The 18,254-nt window shown below is 39.6% G+C and overlaps 1 protein-coding gene across 1 annotated transcript in view; it reads right to left on the bottom strand.

The window, feature by feature from the left end:
• The window catches only part of SLN (sarcolipin), a 32,972-nt gene extending 14,988 nt beyond the window's left edge, over positions 1–17,984 (bottom strand). The window contains exon 1 of the mRNA XM_037504351.2: positions 17,955–17,984. The gene's annotated coding sequence lies outside the window, so the exon portion shown is untranslated. The remainder of the gene's footprint in view (positions 1–17,954) is intronic.
• Between the last annotated feature and the right edge of the window lie 270 nt (positions 17,985–18,254).

Below are 18,254 nucleotides of genomic sequence, written 5' to 3'. Positions count from 1 at the left end.
TGGCTTAAGTATAAAGCACTGGTAATGAAGGTAGTTGTCATTACCTTCAGGGTTATGCTGTACAGGTGTGAGTGTTTTTTCTTTAAGTTACCATTTATTGGAGTGGGGGAGACATTTTTATTTTAATTCAGTGGGCTCCTTTTCCTTTTCTTTTTTATGGTTGATCTAATTGCATTGGTTAAAAACAGTTAACCAGTTCTTCAGAATATGCTCAGTCAGCCAACCCTGACTTTATTCAGAGGCTCTAGATGGACAAGCTTTATTACTTGAACCAGAATGCGAAAGTTTAACAGTGAGCACAGTCCTGACCAGTAACACTGTGACTATGCTGTCAAGTGTAGAAACTGCCCTTCAAGAAAAAGCCTGTGACCATTTTATCGGACTCATCTGGAGACTTCTGTAAATCTTATGTTTTAGTAGAATAGTTTTTGTTATTCTACTGCACCTTTGTACAGTTTATTTTACTGTGTTTATTTCATTTCCCCAATGTGACCATCATACTTAAAAATTAAAATTGATAGAAAATTAAAAAAAAAAAACCCAGACTAGTCAATCTACCTTTCCTTTCTTAGGCTGATAACTCTTCAACTCTACTGATTATTAAGAGATGTCAGAGAAATTTTTCATCTCAATGAAGACTGAGGTTGAACTCATAACAAGAAAAAAAAAATCTTGCTGATAAGGCTAGCAGTCCTTTTATAAATGTACTTACATTATGATGAGAGATTCAAATATGGTCTGCTGTCATATTTTTAAAACTACTTATAGAATAATCTTCACAGGCAATTGGTTGCAGCAAAATACAATTACTAGCTAGAACTATCTCCAGACAATTTTTTAATCAAAAGGATAGCTCTCTTAGCTCTTTAAGAATAACACAGAGATAAAGTATTTTTAAAGATTTATTTATTTATGCATACAAGAATGGGGTACAGGCCAGAGGTGTGGGGGGTGAGAGGATTCACCAGGGACAGAGTGGGGAGCAAAACAGGCAGATATACTGAAATACACTGCTGAGGGGAGCAGTGGGCAAGTCAGGAGAGGTCTGCTGCACCATGTGGGTAGCTCCCTAGCTGGGGATCGAACTTGTTCTGCAGTGGCTGCAGATAGTTTCATAGGTTGTGTCTTAAACCCTTGTGCCATCAGGGAGACTGAAGTATTTTTGTTTTTAATCATTACAAGTCACCTTGCTTTAGCTCAGTAAGATTAATTTTTTTCTGATTATAAAAGTATTATGTGCAAATGATTGAAAAGAGAGAAATGTTAGGAGGGGAAAATTAAGTAGAATATAGAACATTAGCCCCTAATAACACTTATAATTTCACTTTCCATGTTCTCTACATTGGTGCTTTTCAGATCTGAGAACACAAGCCATATACCCAGAACAAATGAATAGGGGCATACTCTAGGCAAGTCCCTGAATTAGTAAGGGTCATCCCAGTAGAGTCCCCAGAGGAGCCCTGGGGAGAAAATGCTTCACTTCTTGATTTAATTACTTCCAAACAACTCTTACATTTTATTTAGAAAAAAATCAAATTCCACAATAAAACTATATAATGGGGTCTAAGCAGAAAAATTTTGTCTATAATATTCTTTTGTTCTGAATATGTATAGAATTGTAGAAGCTGTGAGTTAAATGATTATTTTATCCAATCTCTATTTTATAGATGAGAAATTAAGGCCAAAAGAAGTTAAATGACTTGGCAGCAAGGTCACACCTCTAATCCCTTTGACCCATATATTACAGGTTAATCTTCATTTACTTTGAATAGCTAAAAGGCATGTGCATTTTATTGATCCACTGTGACATTAGTCTGGATTTGGCATAAGCAATATCCTTAGTCATTAAAAGCTTTTCCCAACAGACTAATCCAAAGTAAACTTCCCCTTGTTATTCTCTTTCTTGGCATTCTGTACTTTTCCTATACCACACTTACCACAAATCTTAATTACATGTTTACATGTTCCTATTTCTTGTTTTTTTCCCCACCAGACTCTAAAATCCTCAAAGACTAACTTACATGGTGGCTGTTCCCCACTATATACCTAGTGTCTGGCACAGTACCTGGTATCAGGCATGCACACCAGCACATAACATGCAATCAGAAGGTCATGAAGCCAGTTACTATGGTTGTTCTTTGCTAAATGTCCTTTCATGGGTATGCACCTTACCTCAACTTATTCAGCACTTACAATATTCCAGAATTTAGACAATGTAAGAAGTATAGCACATATATATGTGTGTATTTAATCTCATAAATTAGTTCTATGGGTATCTCAATTGTACAGATGAAAAAGACAGAAACTGGGAAAGTTAAGTAAATGGCAAAAGGGCAGAAACCCAATTAATGGAAAATACAAGGTTCAATCTTGGATTTGTTTCCAGGGTCTAAGCTCTGAAACTTTCTGCTATCTTGTTGCTGATTTCCTGGCTTCAACTGATGCTCAAGATTCAGTAACAGGAATAGCATCTCTCTAATGCAACTTAAAAGTTTTCTGTGCTTCTGGGTTACCATAGCAGATTGAACATACACATCTAATTTTGTTCCCTCTTCAAATCCTGCAAAAATGAGAGCAGACAGATTTTTTGAAGGCACAAAACCATAAGGACGAGGACAGTCAAAGAGGAGAAAGCAGCAAATAAAATTTGGAAGCTGTAAAGGAAAAGGATGGGTGGAACAGATTTAGCAACACTAAATCTTAAACTGGTAGGAGGGAAAGCCAAGAGTCAGCCTGATTTGCACCACGCAGATTGGCAGCAGTGGAGAGGAAGGCCAGGGTGGCTAAAATAGAGAATTAGTTGAGAACTTTTCAAGAAATTGTTAGAGAATAAGAACCTTCCCCTAGCACTACTCAAGTTCCAGAACAGTGGAAGCTAAGTCTTCACAGAAGATTGGATGAGTCTTCTCTGAGAAATCTGAGTAGCCCCAGGGAAAGGACAAACATTGGAATCCCCCACAATGAAAAGACTCCCATAGCTCATCTTACAGAAGCGCAAAGAAACATCCCTTGTGCTCAGAGTCTTAGCAGTTCTCAGTCCTGCATACATAAGTAAAAGCAGCACACATGAAAGTCAGCATCAAAATAAACAGCAGAAAAGCAATTTGAAGGAATCAGAAATGAAACAAAGAGAAGGAACGCAAAGAAGAAGAAATTAGGCTGGTCTCCAACTCCACGTAGCAGCACTGGAAGTTAGAAGGCAAGGGAGAAATTACTCAAAATTCTGAAGAAAAAAAACAGATCAAACTGAGAATTCAAATGATGTGCTCCATCAACATCAGGGGATTACCCATGAAAAAAGTCACAGGATCCAAGAAACAAGAGAAGCCAGGAGAATGCCAAGACAATTGTAAATAGGCATCCCAAGTGATCTCTGTTACCTCATAAAAGACAATCAGTTCACACTGGAGGAGGTCAGAAGGCCCAAAGAGATGCCATCAGGAAAATGTAAACCACTAGGAAGCCTGATGTATCTGAAAATCTTGAAAGGGGTTTTAGAGAATCAGTAAGGTTTGGGGTTGAATAAATAATAAGCATTAGAAAATCATGCAAACAAATCAAAAAAGGCAGTTTTTATCCCAAGGAAAAATTAAATTTTGTGCAGAAAATGAAAAGAAGTCATAGCATATTAGTGGTTCAATTGTGAATGTAGCATTTCCATAACTCTAATATCAATAACTACTTTGAACTAAATAAAATTAAAATGTAAGTCCATTGCAATGGTGGTGGGAAGAGTAGTAAAGAGAAATGAGTACTTTCTACACTAGTACTCATTTATTAAATGACATTAAAACTGAAAACTCAAGGAGATATGCAAATGCATTATTTTAAAATATGGTAGTAAACATGAGAAGAATCAACAAAAACTGAAGACAGTTGTCTCCTGGGGATGAAGAAATAAATGCAATACTGTGGCTATGTATTGAAGAGCTAGTAGTCCCTTGACACTTTTTTGCATGTAAAACTTAAAAATTAAAACCGGAAGGAACAGATACTGGGTGCTGATGGCTTGGTGGTAGATGGTGACTGGGCATTTGATGGGTGGGGAGTAACTGACAGATACAATTGCTGAAGTGAGAACCTTTATACCTGAAACCTATACAGTGTTGTCAATTAATGTTACCTCAATTAAAAAAAAAACATTAAAACAAACACAATGTTTTAAAATAAAGATGAATTTCATAAACGCTAAAAAGTTTTCATACTAATCAATCTTCTGTCTCCTCTCACTATAAACCTTATTCCAGTTTCTCCACCCAATCAGCTGACAAGGACTTATTTTAAATACCAAGTTGACTTACTCTGGTAAATTAGTAGAATCCAATTAGAAAATAAGGAAGATCATTTCTTTCCTAGTACTCTATAAAAATGAGTCTAAAACAGGCTGGAAATGAAAATTCTAACATTGTCATGACTCTGTCCTTTTAATGATTTCTCTCACTCCTGTATAACCCTGTGTTTCTTTCTACCAATTTCTCATAAAAGCTCTACATAATAGTGTGTGTTGATTTATGGGACTCCTTCCAGCCTTTATTCCATTTATATTTTCTCTTACCATGTTACTTTGCTTGGCAGGTGTCTGTGTTCACATTTGTCCCATGCAAGGGATGTTTAGCCAAAGATAGTCCTCAGTCAAATGGTGGCCAGAGACAGATGGTGGGGCCCAGTCAGTGCCTTGGGGAACTCAGATTACATTTCCAAGGTGTTCTCCTGTTACAGCTGCCTGACTTTGATCAAAACACTGAGAAACACAAACCCTCACGTCCTCCTCAGCACATAAACAGCCAGGACCCTGTTCTCTTGGATCAAGGAAAGGCAGTTGCTCCATAGGACTTCATATGCTGTACATTCCCACATTCTCAATCTGCAGACACAGGATGACACGAGTCAGGCAGAAGGAAGAGCTCTGCCAGGGAGAGAGGACTCTAGGGGGCTTATATCCCTTTCTGCCTGCATTTGCTTCAGCCCCTGCAATGCTTGGCACATAGTTAAGGGTGCCTTAAACACAGGTTGAAAAGTATCCACTATGTCTCTGCTCTATCAGGCGTATACTTTATTTTTTTTTATTTTTTTATTTTTTTATTTTTTTAGTTATTGTGTGATGTTTACACAACAGCTTAGTTTATTTTTTTATTATAAATTTTATTTTTATATTCCCCATACAATTGCGACCCCCTTATTTTGACCACAATCCCTCCCCTCCCCGCCCCCAGCCCCCCATAGAGTGTCTCTAGTTCATAGTTGTTTGTTGATTTTGATTTTTACTTTCTTATAGTTATTCTTTTTCCTGGTCTCTTATTTAAGTTTTCTAGATTCCTGCTATGAGTGAGACCATCCGGTATTTTTCTTTTTCTTTCTGGCTTATTTCACTGAGCATGATCCCTTCCAGCACCATCCTTGTTGCTGTAAATTGCATGTGTTTATCTTTTTTGAATGTTGAGTAATATTCCATGGTGTATATGTACCACATCTTCTTGATCCAGTCATCTATTTTTGGGCATTTGGGTTGTTTCCAAAGCATAGCTATTGTAAACAGTGATGCTATAAACATAGGGGTGCAGGTGCTCTTTGGAATTGATGTTTCTGTGTCCTTTGGGTAAATACCTAGGAGTGGAATTGCTGGATCATATGGAAGCTCTATGTTTAGTAGGTCCAGAAATCTCCACACAGCTCTCCATAGTGGTTGGACCAGTTTGCACTCCCAACAGCAGTGCAGGAGAGTTCCTTTTTCTCTACACCCTCGCCAACATTTGTTGTTGCTAGTTTTTTTAATATGTGCCATTCTCACTGGTGTAAGATGGTATCTCATAGTAGTTTTAATTTGCATTTCCCTGATTACAAGTGATGCTGAACATTTTTTCATATCAGGCATATACTTTAAACTTTTCTCAGATGGACACCTTCCTGCCCATTCTTCAAGCTCAGGTTCTCTTGTCTTATACAGCTTTCTTTGACCCAGATTTTATAAGGTTTATTGTTACAACATTTCAGTTTTACAAAAGGTCAACATTAATAGCTGTTTTTACTAATTAGAAGAAATCCAAAAAGGATGTCCGCTTTTATGCTAACGGGCTGCGTGGCCTTGGCTTGGCTGCAGTGGTGTAGGCTTTGCGACAGTGAGTGCTTTTGCAGCAGTAGCGTGAGCTTTGCGGCACCGCGTGGGTTTTGCGACAGCGCGTGGGCTTTGCGACAGTGGGTGGGCTTTGTGGCAGTGGCGCGCATGGGCTTCACCTGGGACGTGAGAGGCAGCTTCTCCGTGGGTTGTAGGGGCAACTCCGTGAAGTCCTTCCTGGAAGTAATTTGTGCAGGTGTGAGTGTATTCTAGTGTTCCTGCTTTTACTCTGTGAATGTAGTTTTGAGTTTTATGCATCTCTGGTTATAATTTCATGGGTTATTTTGAGGCCAGGAAACCCCTTTTGGATTATGCAAGTTTCATAGGAATGACATGGAGGGAAAACCTGAACAGTCATAGTTGCTTAACTGGTGGGGAAAAAGTCAGTTTCATCACTGTGTGAACGTCGTAGAGTGTATTACACAAACGTAGATGGTAGAGCCTGCTACACACCTGGTGTGTTGATACCACCGTGGTCTGTGTGGTCCTTTATTTACCGAAATATCCTTATGTGGCAGATATACCTGCGGGGTGAATGAATGTCTGTTGCTTGGCGTTGTAACATTATTGTGTTACTTGATTGATTGCACATCTGACCTTCCTATAAGGCTGATAATTCCTGGAGGTAAGACTTTGCCTGATTTATCCCTATATTCTTGCTACTCAGCACAGTGCCTATATATTTAGACTCATTCATTCAACAGAGTTTGTGTATGTGCTGTGTCCAAGCACTAGAATGGGTGTGATACAGCAGTGGAAAAGCATGAGGCTTCCCGGTGTCCAAGCTTACATATGAATAAGGATTGCAGACAATTAAATTAAGTGAGGTGAGTGCAGTGATGGAGGCTGTGAGTACATTATGAGAACACAGTGGGAGGGCAGCACACTCAAAATTTAGGGATCAGGAAAATCTCCAGAAGAAGTTTCCCAGAAAAACAGAGACTATCTAAAGGATAAATACAAGTTAGCAGGAAAGTGTGGGAAGCAGTGTTCCAGAAAATACAGCAAGTTTAGAAAATGGAAGGAAAAAAGAGTAGAGAAAAAGAAGGAAGAGAGAAAGGAAGGAAGGCAGGAATGGAAAAAGCATGAAGCAATAAATATATTATCTCATTTGCTTTATGATACTTGTCTAAAGGGCCTTTGTCAAGAGCCCTAAAAACCTCCAGAAGTTACCTGCCAGCCCATCTGATATGAAGCATCTGTTTTCCTCCCAGTCACATTGTAGAGCTGACAAGGGACTTCAATACCCAGTTCAACCCCTCTTATTTCACAAATGTGAAAACTGCCCGCACATCTTAGCAATACCAGAATTTTGTTTTTATCTCTCATTTTACAAAGCATTTTCACATCTATCAAATGTGAGCCCAATAACCTGTGAAGGAGCATCTTTACTTTTCACACACCAGGAAACTGAGGCTCAAATGGAATCAGTGGTAGAACTGGAAGCCAGGTCTTTTGGTGTCCCATCCGGCACTCATCCTGCCACAGATTGGCTCCTTCACCAAAGTCACACTGTTAGGAAGAGAGCCAGCAGTAGACTTGGCTCCTCGCACACAACTTCTTCCAGAAGGTAAGAGCGTCCTGACACCTGATATGGACAGACTGCTGCTAGTTACCACAGTGTGTCCCAGTTACAAGAACACTTGTGCTGGATGAACAAGCCAGTAGATGGAGGACACGAATGATGAGGGTTTACTTGCTTTCACCTCCATTTGTTATCAGGTAATAGGTCAGCCTTGTTAAAAATGAAAAGATCGTTAATTTTTGAGTGCATAAAAATGTAAAATATCTATAAAAACAAGACTTCATAGTTAAGCCACTGACTAGTAAAAATATTAATTGTGTACAAAAACAGATAATGTCCAGAGTTCAAGGAATTCCTGAAAATCTATCAGAAAAAGACTTACACTCCAATAGAAAAATGGGCAGATTATATGAACAGGTAATTCCAAAAAAAAAAAAAAAGAAAAACCCATCAGGAAACCTTAATGGTCAACTAACACATTAAAAAATGCTTACTATTAATTAAGAAATGCTTGATAAAACAAGGTAAACTTTCACAGCAATTACATTTATAAGAATTTTAAAGTCTACTAATAGAAAGTGCGGGTGAAGATGGTACAACAAAGAATTCTTCTATGGGAGGAAATCAGACAATATATAGTGAAACTGAAAAGGCTCTTTGCCCCAGCAGTTAATTCCTTTTCTGGATACCTGAATGGATGATAAATGGATAGGTAATGGATGGACAGAAACTAAAGAAACACATATGGAGAAGTATGTGTTTGTAATCACATTTTATTGAAGCATTGAAGCATTGTTTGCAATCATATTTTTAAAAAATAAATCCACAATGTTATACTTTATGTTACCATTTCTGTAAATTATAATAATTACATAACATTTAATACATATGTATATGAGCAAAGTGTAAAACATGGTCTGAATATGTATCACATTCCTGATAGTTCCTGCAGGAAAGGACAGGAGTAAGACCACAGAGGTGATCATAGGGCTTCAACTTTTTTGGGTTTTTTTCTCCCTAAAGGTTTATTTTTTAATTTGCATTAAACATTAAAATATTTTATAATTCTTTGTTCATTACTGCATCAAATTTTTTTCAAAACATTTTTAATAAACTTAACACCTTGCATCTAAATTTCAAATACTTCCCCTTCCACCCAAGAGTTAACAGTCCCAAGTTCCCCATCTGTTAAAGATTAGATCACTTCTAAGATCACTTTCAGTCTGTTTACAAAATGGAAGTTAATCATAGCTTCCTGTGAAATCTCATGACTTTGAAGAGAGGATAGATGAGTAACCAAGAGTGATCAAGAAGGTTCTGGAAAAAGCTGGGAATATACTGTCAGCTGTTACAAGGGAAGGAAGCCCTGAACCATTCTTCTTTAAACTATAAAAGCTGTTTGTTTTCAAGTAGGCTCATCCCAGAGACATTCCCCAGTTAGTGTCTTATCTGTGTTCTGGAAAAAATTCCACAAGTTTCCACAGGATTTATACGAGATGGGAGCTGCACACTTTGGTACTATTTCTCTTCCCATGCCCAAGCCATACACCTTGACATAAAACTTGATTGTCACTAATTCTTGTACAGAACACTAGGTTTAGAGGTTTAATGACCATATGTTGAACCCAAAGTACAACTTGTGATCTGACACAGGCCTGATGATGGGACAGAATATTTGAAGTCAGCCTGGTCCCAGCAAATCTCCAGCTTTGTGGGGTTAGATGGGAAAGTTGTGGGAGAACCTAGGATTTTTTTAGATAGTCAAACTGACCTTCAAGTACACATAAACCCTTCCAGAGAAATCTACTAGGGATAGGCTTTATTCCATCTAGAGAGAACTAAGAGAACCTCAGCAAAAGGGCTGATGATGAGCACTCAATACATTTATTGTAGAACTAAAAACAAGGGTTGAGGAATAGGTGAAAGAATAATATGTAAACAAAATAAAATGATGCAACTTAAATAATGGGACTAGAGGAGAAAGGGAAATAGAAAAAAAGATGATTGAGAGAAAAATAAACCATTTCATACTACAAATACATTGTTTTAAAAAAGTAGAACTACAGTACTTATATATAAATATACTTTTAAATACATGGCAGAGTTGAGAAAGAGTTCCAGAATATATTCAATGAAAAAAAGCAAAATGCTCAAGAGTACATGACGTTTTGTGTTAAAAAAGGAAGACAAGAAACATACATGTATCTGCAAAAAGAAACACAGGAAGGATAAGCAAAACAGGATAAGACTGATTACATACAAGAAGTAGAAAGAAAGAGGAGGAGCCAAAGAGATGCTTTTCTGAGTATGGTTTTGACTTTTGAAAGTTTGTTAATGTCCATATTCTAATAATGACAAATGAATCAAAATTAAGTTTAGGGCCTCCCCGGTGGTGCGGCGGGTTAAGCGCGGCGCTGTGAGGCTGTCCGCAGCCTCTGCAGCACAGGTTTGATCCTGGCCGGCCAGGGAGATTCCCACATGGCAAGGCAGACCTCTCCTGCCTCGCCCGCTGCTCCCCTCAGCAATGTATTTTGGTCTTCTGCCTGTTCTGCTCCCCGCTCTGGTCTGTTGAATCCTCTCACTCTCCCACGCCCCAGCTCTAATATAAAAATGAATAAATCTTTTTAAAAAATTAAGTGTAAACAGAAACAAATGAACCCAATTGTATTTCAAATGAGAGAGAGAGAACAAATCCTGAACTTGCTTTAAGTAGATTTATTTTTCATAGTGGTATGGATGTGACAGTTCTCAATCTACCTTATATTTGTGGTAGGTTTGAGTAAATAAATAATGGGATTGTTTTTGAGAAAGACAGAATTCCCACTGTGGAAGAAAGGATATAAAATTTTGGAGTGGCAGAATGAAAGGAAGATCCCTGTGAGGTTGAATTAGCATTGGAGATATAAGCACAGATTCATGACTTCTAAAACACGCCAGCTCATGACATCCCTGGAGCCAGACCCTGTGTACAGAAGCGGCATCACCAAATTAGAGGGAGAGATGTTGTTGAAAAAGTGTTATATTACATGGAAAAAAAATTAATATGGATTCACACTTCACACCATAAATCAAGGTAAATTCCAGGTATGTTGAAAACTGTGCAAGTTATAAAGAAAATGAAAAATATGTAAAACAATATCTTATAAACTTTGTGAAGGATTTCTTTATCAAGACCCAGAAAGGAAAACCCATAGGAAGAACAGTTGATGAGATTTGATTATCTCAAAATGAAGGATTTCTGTTCAACACAGCACACTTTACCACTGTTCTTGTTATGTTCTTGTTCATTGGCTGAACTTGAATGCTTTTCCCCTAAGGCTTGCTATGACTGGCTTTTTACTGTTCAGATCTCAGTTGAAATGTTATCTCTTCAGAGTGGACTCTCCATCTCACTGCACCTAACAGCCATCTCACCCTGCCCCCTCATCCTTTATTACATCACCCTGTTTTATTTTCATTGTATATTTAATATTCAGTGACATGTTCTTCTTTATCTGTATATTAATTCCTCTTTCACCAGATAATAAGACCCAGGGAATAGGAAATTTGTCCTGTTTGACCTTGTATACCAATTGCTTGGCACATAGTTGACATTCAATAAATATTTGTTGAGTTAATGAATACATTAATATATGAAAAGGATTATGTAGTCCCTGTTGCTAATATAATGAACTTTCCAGACAAGGATGTTCAATCATAATTAAATGACTAATTAATGGAATCTTGCTAAGCAGTGTCAAGCTTCAGATAGAGAAATAGGATGACCACTGAATGTATTCCTTCTAAAAATAATATTTTACCAGTCAAAGAAACATGGTTCCCCTGGATTATCTTTGTTTTGACCATGATGCCCACAGCTCATTATTTTAGTCAAATGGTTTAAACCAATGGAATCTCAATCCTCTTCAGGACTGTTCACGTTCTAAACACCATTACCCAGAGGGCCATGGTGTGAATTCCTGCAGTAGGGGTTGGTGTTTGTGCAGAACATCCCACCAGGCAGAAATATTCTAACTGTGAATCTTTGTGACTCAAGGTCACTGGCAGTTGCTTCCCACTTTAATCCTATGGAGTGACAGTCACCACATGACAGAGGAAAACCCCTATCTTTTTTTTTTTTTGAATTGCAATATTTTTATTTTGCTTATTGGGATTTTTTAATTTATTTTTTACATCATTCATTTTTAAACAATGTTTGCTTCCTCCCCACCCCTCAGGTGTAGTCTCCATAGAATCTCCTTCACTAATGGACCCGTGTACCATTACCACCCCTCTGCTCCTCCTACCCTCCCTCTTTTCCCTCTCCCTCCTCATCCCCTGCAGGATGTCTCTGATTTATAATTGTCTGTTTTTGCTCTGTTGTGTTTTGTATTGTTATTTTTTTACACTGGTGTCTTATTTGGTTCCCCTATATTCCTGCTATAAGTGAAACCATCCGATATTTTTCTTTTTCCTTCTGGCTTATTTCACTGAGCATAATTCCTTCTAGTTCCATCCATGTTGCTGCGAATGGCATGAGTTTATCTTTTTGATTGCTGAATAGTATTCCATTGTGTATATATACCTAATATACACCACATCTTCTTGATCCAGTCATCTATTTTTGGGTATTGGGGTTGTTTCCAAGTTTTACCTATTAAAATAGTGCTGCACAATTTACAACAGCTAAGCTATGGAAACAACCCAAATGCCCAAAAATAGATGACTGGATCAAGAAGATGTTGTACATATACACAATGGAATATCACTCCGCATTCAAAAAAGATAAACACATGCAATTTGCAGCAACATGGATGGCGCTGGAAGGGATCATGCTCAGCGAAATAAGCCAGAAAGAAAAAGAAAAATACCGGATGGTCTCACTCATAGCAGGAATCTAGAAAACCTAAATATGGACCAGGAAAAAGAATAACTATAAGAAAGAAAAAAAATCAAAATCAACAAACAACTATGAACCAGAGATACTCTTGGGGGGCGGGGAGGAGGGATTGGGGTCAAAATTGGGGTTGCAATTGTATGAGGAATATAAAAATAAAATAAAATAGTGCTGCAATAAACATAGCGGTACAGGTGTTCTTTGGAATCAGTGGAAAACGCCTATCTTTTGCTGACCAGGTCCTGTATAAGAAAATCCTGTGAGTTTCTTTTGATCAGGTCTCAGGAGGAAGCAAAATGGCTTGGAACTAGCCCTGCCATTTCATTTAAAGCATCGAGACCTTGATCTAACAAAATGTTGAATCTATTTCAACAGCGTGCTTACAGGCTGGGAGCACTGTCATACAGCTGCTCAGCGTGCCATGTGGTTTCTAATGATTCTTTTAAGTACCTTCGCTTACCCCATGCAATGTGAGCCCCATGCTTGTGGACTTGCAGGATGTCCAATCATGAGGCTTTGTTTTGTTTTACCTTAGATGAAGAGTTGCATAATCCTAATTCTTTTTAAATTTACTGATACAACATTGCATCATAACATGTATCAAATGTACATCATTACAAATCAATATCTGTATATACTACAGATGTTCCCCACTAAAAATCCATAGCATCATCCTGATTCTTAGCATATTATCTTCATCAGTCCATGCAGAACACCTCTCTTGCTTTATTTTATCTCTTTATTCTTTCCCTTCATTCCTGACCGTCTAAGTCACTAACAATAATGGTTTTTATATAATGTTCTGAACTAGGCATATATTGTCATGAAATGTGTGGTGCTGCGTGCTTATATACTTCCAATGTAATTTTAATCAGCTGCTTTTATCACTTTGGCATCTTTTTAAAGATACAGCTATTCCTATATGAAGATCTACTTCAAAGCTTCTAACTAATTTAGTCTGTGTTCACTATATTTTAATTACCATCCTCTTATGCACTTGTTATCATCAAGAGAAATTTATTTTCTGTATCAATTTCAAGTTTATTACTGAAAGGAACAACATTGATTTTTTTTATAAGTTGACCTTGTATCTAACAATTTTGCCAGATACTTGTATTAGTTCTAGTATATCGGCATATTGAACAGTTTTTTTTTATCTTTTTATTTGAATCCTTATAAATCTTTGCCTTTTTCTTGATCTAGCATTGGCCATGAGCTTTACATATATGTTAAAAAGTAGCAGTGAGGACCTCCCCGGTGGCACAGTGGTTGAGCACTGCGTTGCGAAGCTGCCCCTCAGCCTCTGCAGTGCCGGTTCGATCCCCGACTGCTCCCCGGCCACCGGAGGAGGGTCCCACATGGCGCGCAGACCTCCCCTGCCGCCCGCTGCTCCCCTCAGCAGTGTACTTCAGCCTTTCTGCCTGCTCTGCTCCCCGCCCTGGCTCTGGTGAATTCTCTCACCCTTCCACGCTTCTGACTGTACCCAGTGCTTGTATAAATAAATAAATCTTTTTAAAAAAATTAACTTAAAAAAAAAAGTAGCAGTGAACAAGATTATTCATTGCAGTAAGAAGTGGGAAAAATCCAAATATCCATCAGTCAGGGACTATGGATAAACTGTAGTGCAGTTAAATCCTTAATGCCATCAGTCGGTTCTTAGAAACTACCTTGAACAAAATGACATATAACCAAATGACATTGTAATTAATTTTACCTTAGGCTAATTGATATAAACAAGAATTAAGTTCCAATTGCATATGTCTGGTCCAAAAAATGTCATCAAACTTGTAAATAAAACCCAAAACACTAATATTAACTAATGTTAATATTCATTTGTTTCTTCATTTCTTCATTTACATTTTAGCCCACTTATTCCAGTCCAAGGTCAGACAGCTCAGGGTACAAGGCCGGGCCCCGCTCTGGACAGGACGCCCTTCCACCACAGGATGCACTCACACTCATACTCACACTCCAGCTGGGACAACTGAGAAGCACCAGTGAATCTAATGTACATCCACACAATGGAGCACACTACAGCCGTAGAGGATAGGAGGGCGATCCCTTCCTTTGCTACGGAACAATCCCTGGGATATACTGTTGCATGAAAACGCAAAGTTCAGAACAGTGTATAGTGTGCTTCCTTTTTTTTTTTTTTTTAAAGATTAATTTATACAAGCACTGGGTACAGTCAGAAACATGGGAGGGTGAGAGAATTCACCAGAGCCAGAGCAGGGAACAGAACAGGCAGACTGACGAAATACACTGCTGAGGGGAGCAGCGGACGTGGCAAGAGAGGTCTGTCACGCCATGGGGACCCTCCTGGCGGCCGGGGATTGAACCGGCACTGCAGAGGCTGCGGGCAGCTTCGCGGCCCAGCGCTCAACCACTGCGCCACCAGGGGAGGCCCAGTATGCTTCCTTTCATCTGAGAAAAAGAGATAGAGACAGAGACACGGAGAAATAGAGATTGAGATTGAAGGTGGGGGAGAATTTGTTCCTACAAAGAAAAAGACAGTTTAGGTGATACAAATAAACTTGAACACTTTGTGAAGCAGGCAGTCTCCTTTCTGAGGGGCCCAGAGAATTGCAAAATGGACAGTAGGCAGGAAGCAGTTAGATAATAAAACGTAACAAACAAGAAGCAAGCACAGAGCCCAGAGCAGGCAGGGCATTTAGGGACCAGCTGACAGGATATGATGGGCAGGAGCAGCTCTATTTCAGGCCTAGAAATTTATTTCAACAAAACTCTACAGGATTTGGTGCAAACCAGACTTAACTCTATGCTTCTAGGAGCACTTTTTAGCCTTACATTCTGGCTCAGCACTTACTGTCTGTATCCTTTCAGCTCGGCGCCATATTCACTGCCTCGGGCTTTCAACCACTGTGTTTCAGCCGCTGTGTTCCCACAGGGTGTCTGTTAGTCTCTTCTTGGCTACTTTTTGTCCTGGCGTCACAGTACAATATCACCTCCTGTTTCCTTGAGGATATTTATAATGCTTAGTTTTATTTTAAAGTCCGGTCCACATTTGCCCTAAATTCTGTTTCTCTAGCACAGGTCATGTGGGCACTATTCTTTGTCTCAGAACATCCTCCTGTGTCATCTTGATGTTTTTGCCTCTGAGTTCACTTTCTCCTGGTGATATCCCCAGAGCGAGAAGTTGATGCCCAAACTCTTGCTTGTATCATCCTGGGGAGCAGGGTGAGGGAAGCACCGTCTATTTTTTGCACTTTCTCAAGTGACTCTGACCAGATCTCCAGTTTATTTGGAGAAGCGCCATAAACCTGACAAACATCTTCCCTGAGAGATCTTTTTTCTCTCTGTCTTGTATTTGCCCAGCCCTGGACGTGTGGAGCTGTGATATTGTGATTATTATAAGGAATGTATAAGTGGAAAGAGCTTGAGGGAATTATGGGTAACAAAGTCAGTCAAAAAGATAAAGACAAATAATGGACAACTTCACACAGAGGACTGCAATACAGAATCAAAGCAGAGGAACTGACAAAGCAAAGTAGTTACAAAGCTCAGAGACACTGATAACTGAAATGAGGTTTCTGAGGTGAAGAGGGAGGGAAAGGGTAACAGAATATATGGTGGGGAGAAACAAATTAAAAAAAATATGTTTGGTCTTCATCTTCCTTTGTTCTGAGCGCTTAAAGTCCTTGGCATCTCTTAAGAATTATAAAGATGGGGGGCTTCCCTGGTGGTGCAGGCGGTTGAGCGCAGCGCTGTGAAGATGTCCACAGCCTCTGCAGTGCTGGTTCGATCCCCGCCAGCCTCAGAGCAACCCACATGGTGCGGCAGACCTCTCCTGTCTCACCTGCTGGTCCCCTCAGCAGTGTATTTCAGTCAGTCTGCCTCTTCTGCTCCCCACTCTTCTCTGGTGAATCCTCTCACCCTCCTGCACATCTGGCCTGTACCCTGGCTCTTGTATAAATAAAAAAAAAATTAATTAAAAAAAAAGAATTACAAAGATGAAAGTGATCCCCTTTCCACTGAACCTGAGTTTATGCTTACGCGAAGACTCTTAGTGGGAGAGGGGACTAGTTGCTGGAGGAACCAACTTTGGGGTTAGAAATTGGAATTTCATCCCCATACCCTGGCTTCCAGGAGGAGGAGGGAGCTGGAGATGGAATTTAGTCGCCCTGGCCATTGATGTCACCATCTGTACCTGCTTAAATGAAGCTTCCATAAAAACTATAACCACGGGGTCAGAGAACTTTGGGGGTGGAGAACATGTACAGGTGCTGAGACAGTGGCCCATGCCCAGTGCACCTGCAAGCTCCTTGCCCCTCTTCTCTTGCTTTAGGCACCTCTTCCACTGGCAGCTCCTGAAATGTATCCTTTTATAATGGACTAGTAACTGGTAAGTGCTCTGTTTCTTTGAGCCATTCTAGCAAGTTATCAAGCCTGAGTAGGCTGTGTTTCTAGCTAGATAGAAGTACAGGTGACCTAGAACTTGGATTGGGGAAGAAAGAGGTGCAGGCTGCCATGTCAGATTAAGTCCTTCCATTTGTGTGGTCTGATGCTAACTCCAGGTAAACAGCGTCCAGAGTGAGTGTGGCCGCAGAGAAAAACAGTGTCATTGTTTTTAGGCAGAGATGGGAGAGTAGGGAACACAGAGTTTCATTTATCTGACTGCACTTTAGTTATCTCCTCACTGTGCCCTACCACCATCTCCAGTTATCCCAAATCTGAGGCTTTGGGCTAGAGTCACCACATTTCTCTTCTACATTGGGATAGAGCTTTCAGAGCTTTCAGTGACCCAATAGACAAAATAGTCTAACTCAAGCTTACCCCCATTCTACTGGGGACTGGTCTTTTTCTACCTGTGCTAAATTTCCCTTCTAATCTGGAGTGTGGGATCTGTCCCTCCACAAGGGTCAGATTGACTTTTCCCAATATGCCCAGAGTAACTTCTCCTGGTAAGAAGATATGAAACTAGAGGTGGGTGCACCTCAGGTCTGTATAGTAACTTAGAGAATGTAGGTTGCTTTGTGTTGAGAGCAGTGAGAGCCCTGGAGGCAAAGAGAAGCTCTGTCCTTGCCTACGTCCTTCGCTCTGCCATAAGTGAAAAAGAGACCATCACTCCCTAAGCTTCTACCCTATTCCTAATTGAGGAAGCAATCACTCCCCCCTCCTTTATGATGTGCAGGAAAGTATTTGGAGGGGGGTCCCATCCAGGTGTGAACATGCCTTCTCTATCTGACATTCTCATCCTTATTCTCAGAGTAAGAATGAGGTGACCCTCTCCTTGTCTGTCATGTGAAGTCCCCCCCTCCCCTGTCCGTAATGCCCTAGGTTCTTAAACACAGAATAATTATCCCCAATCTGCTCCAGTATTCTTTAGTGTTTACAGCCGTGTACGTTCTCCATATATATGTTATTACCATATACATTCTCCATATGTATGTTATTAAATTTTTGCCTTTTCTCCTACTCACCTTTCTGGTGTTAGTCTGCTCATCAGTGCAGCCTCAGAAGAAGCTAGATGGGATGGGAACTTTCTCTGCACCCTGACATGGGTCATAATCAGTTTGCTGCTCCCCAAGGGTGTTCATAGGTTTTGTTCAGGTCCTTTGAAACCCAGAGCTTTCCTCTCATTTCTGTGGCATCTCTATTCCACAGAAGGGTCAGCAGCCCTGCCAATTCACGGTTCTGTCTAGAGCCAGAAGTAGCTTCTGTTCCTTAGCAGCACTAGTTGAACTCTTACTTTTGAAACCATGTATTTTTATCCTGTTACT

Source organism: Talpa occidentalis, unplaced genomic scaffold (genome assembly GCF_014898055.3).
Source record: "Talpa occidentalis isolate TD23 unplaced genomic scaffold, MPIMG_talOcc4v2.1 talOcc4.12, whole genome shotgun sequence".
NCBI classification, from domain to species: domain Eukaryota; kingdom Metazoa; phylum Chordata; class Mammalia; order Eulipotyphla; family Talpidae; genus Talpa; species Talpa occidentalis.
This window is presented reverse-complemented; position numbering and strand designations above follow the sequence as displayed.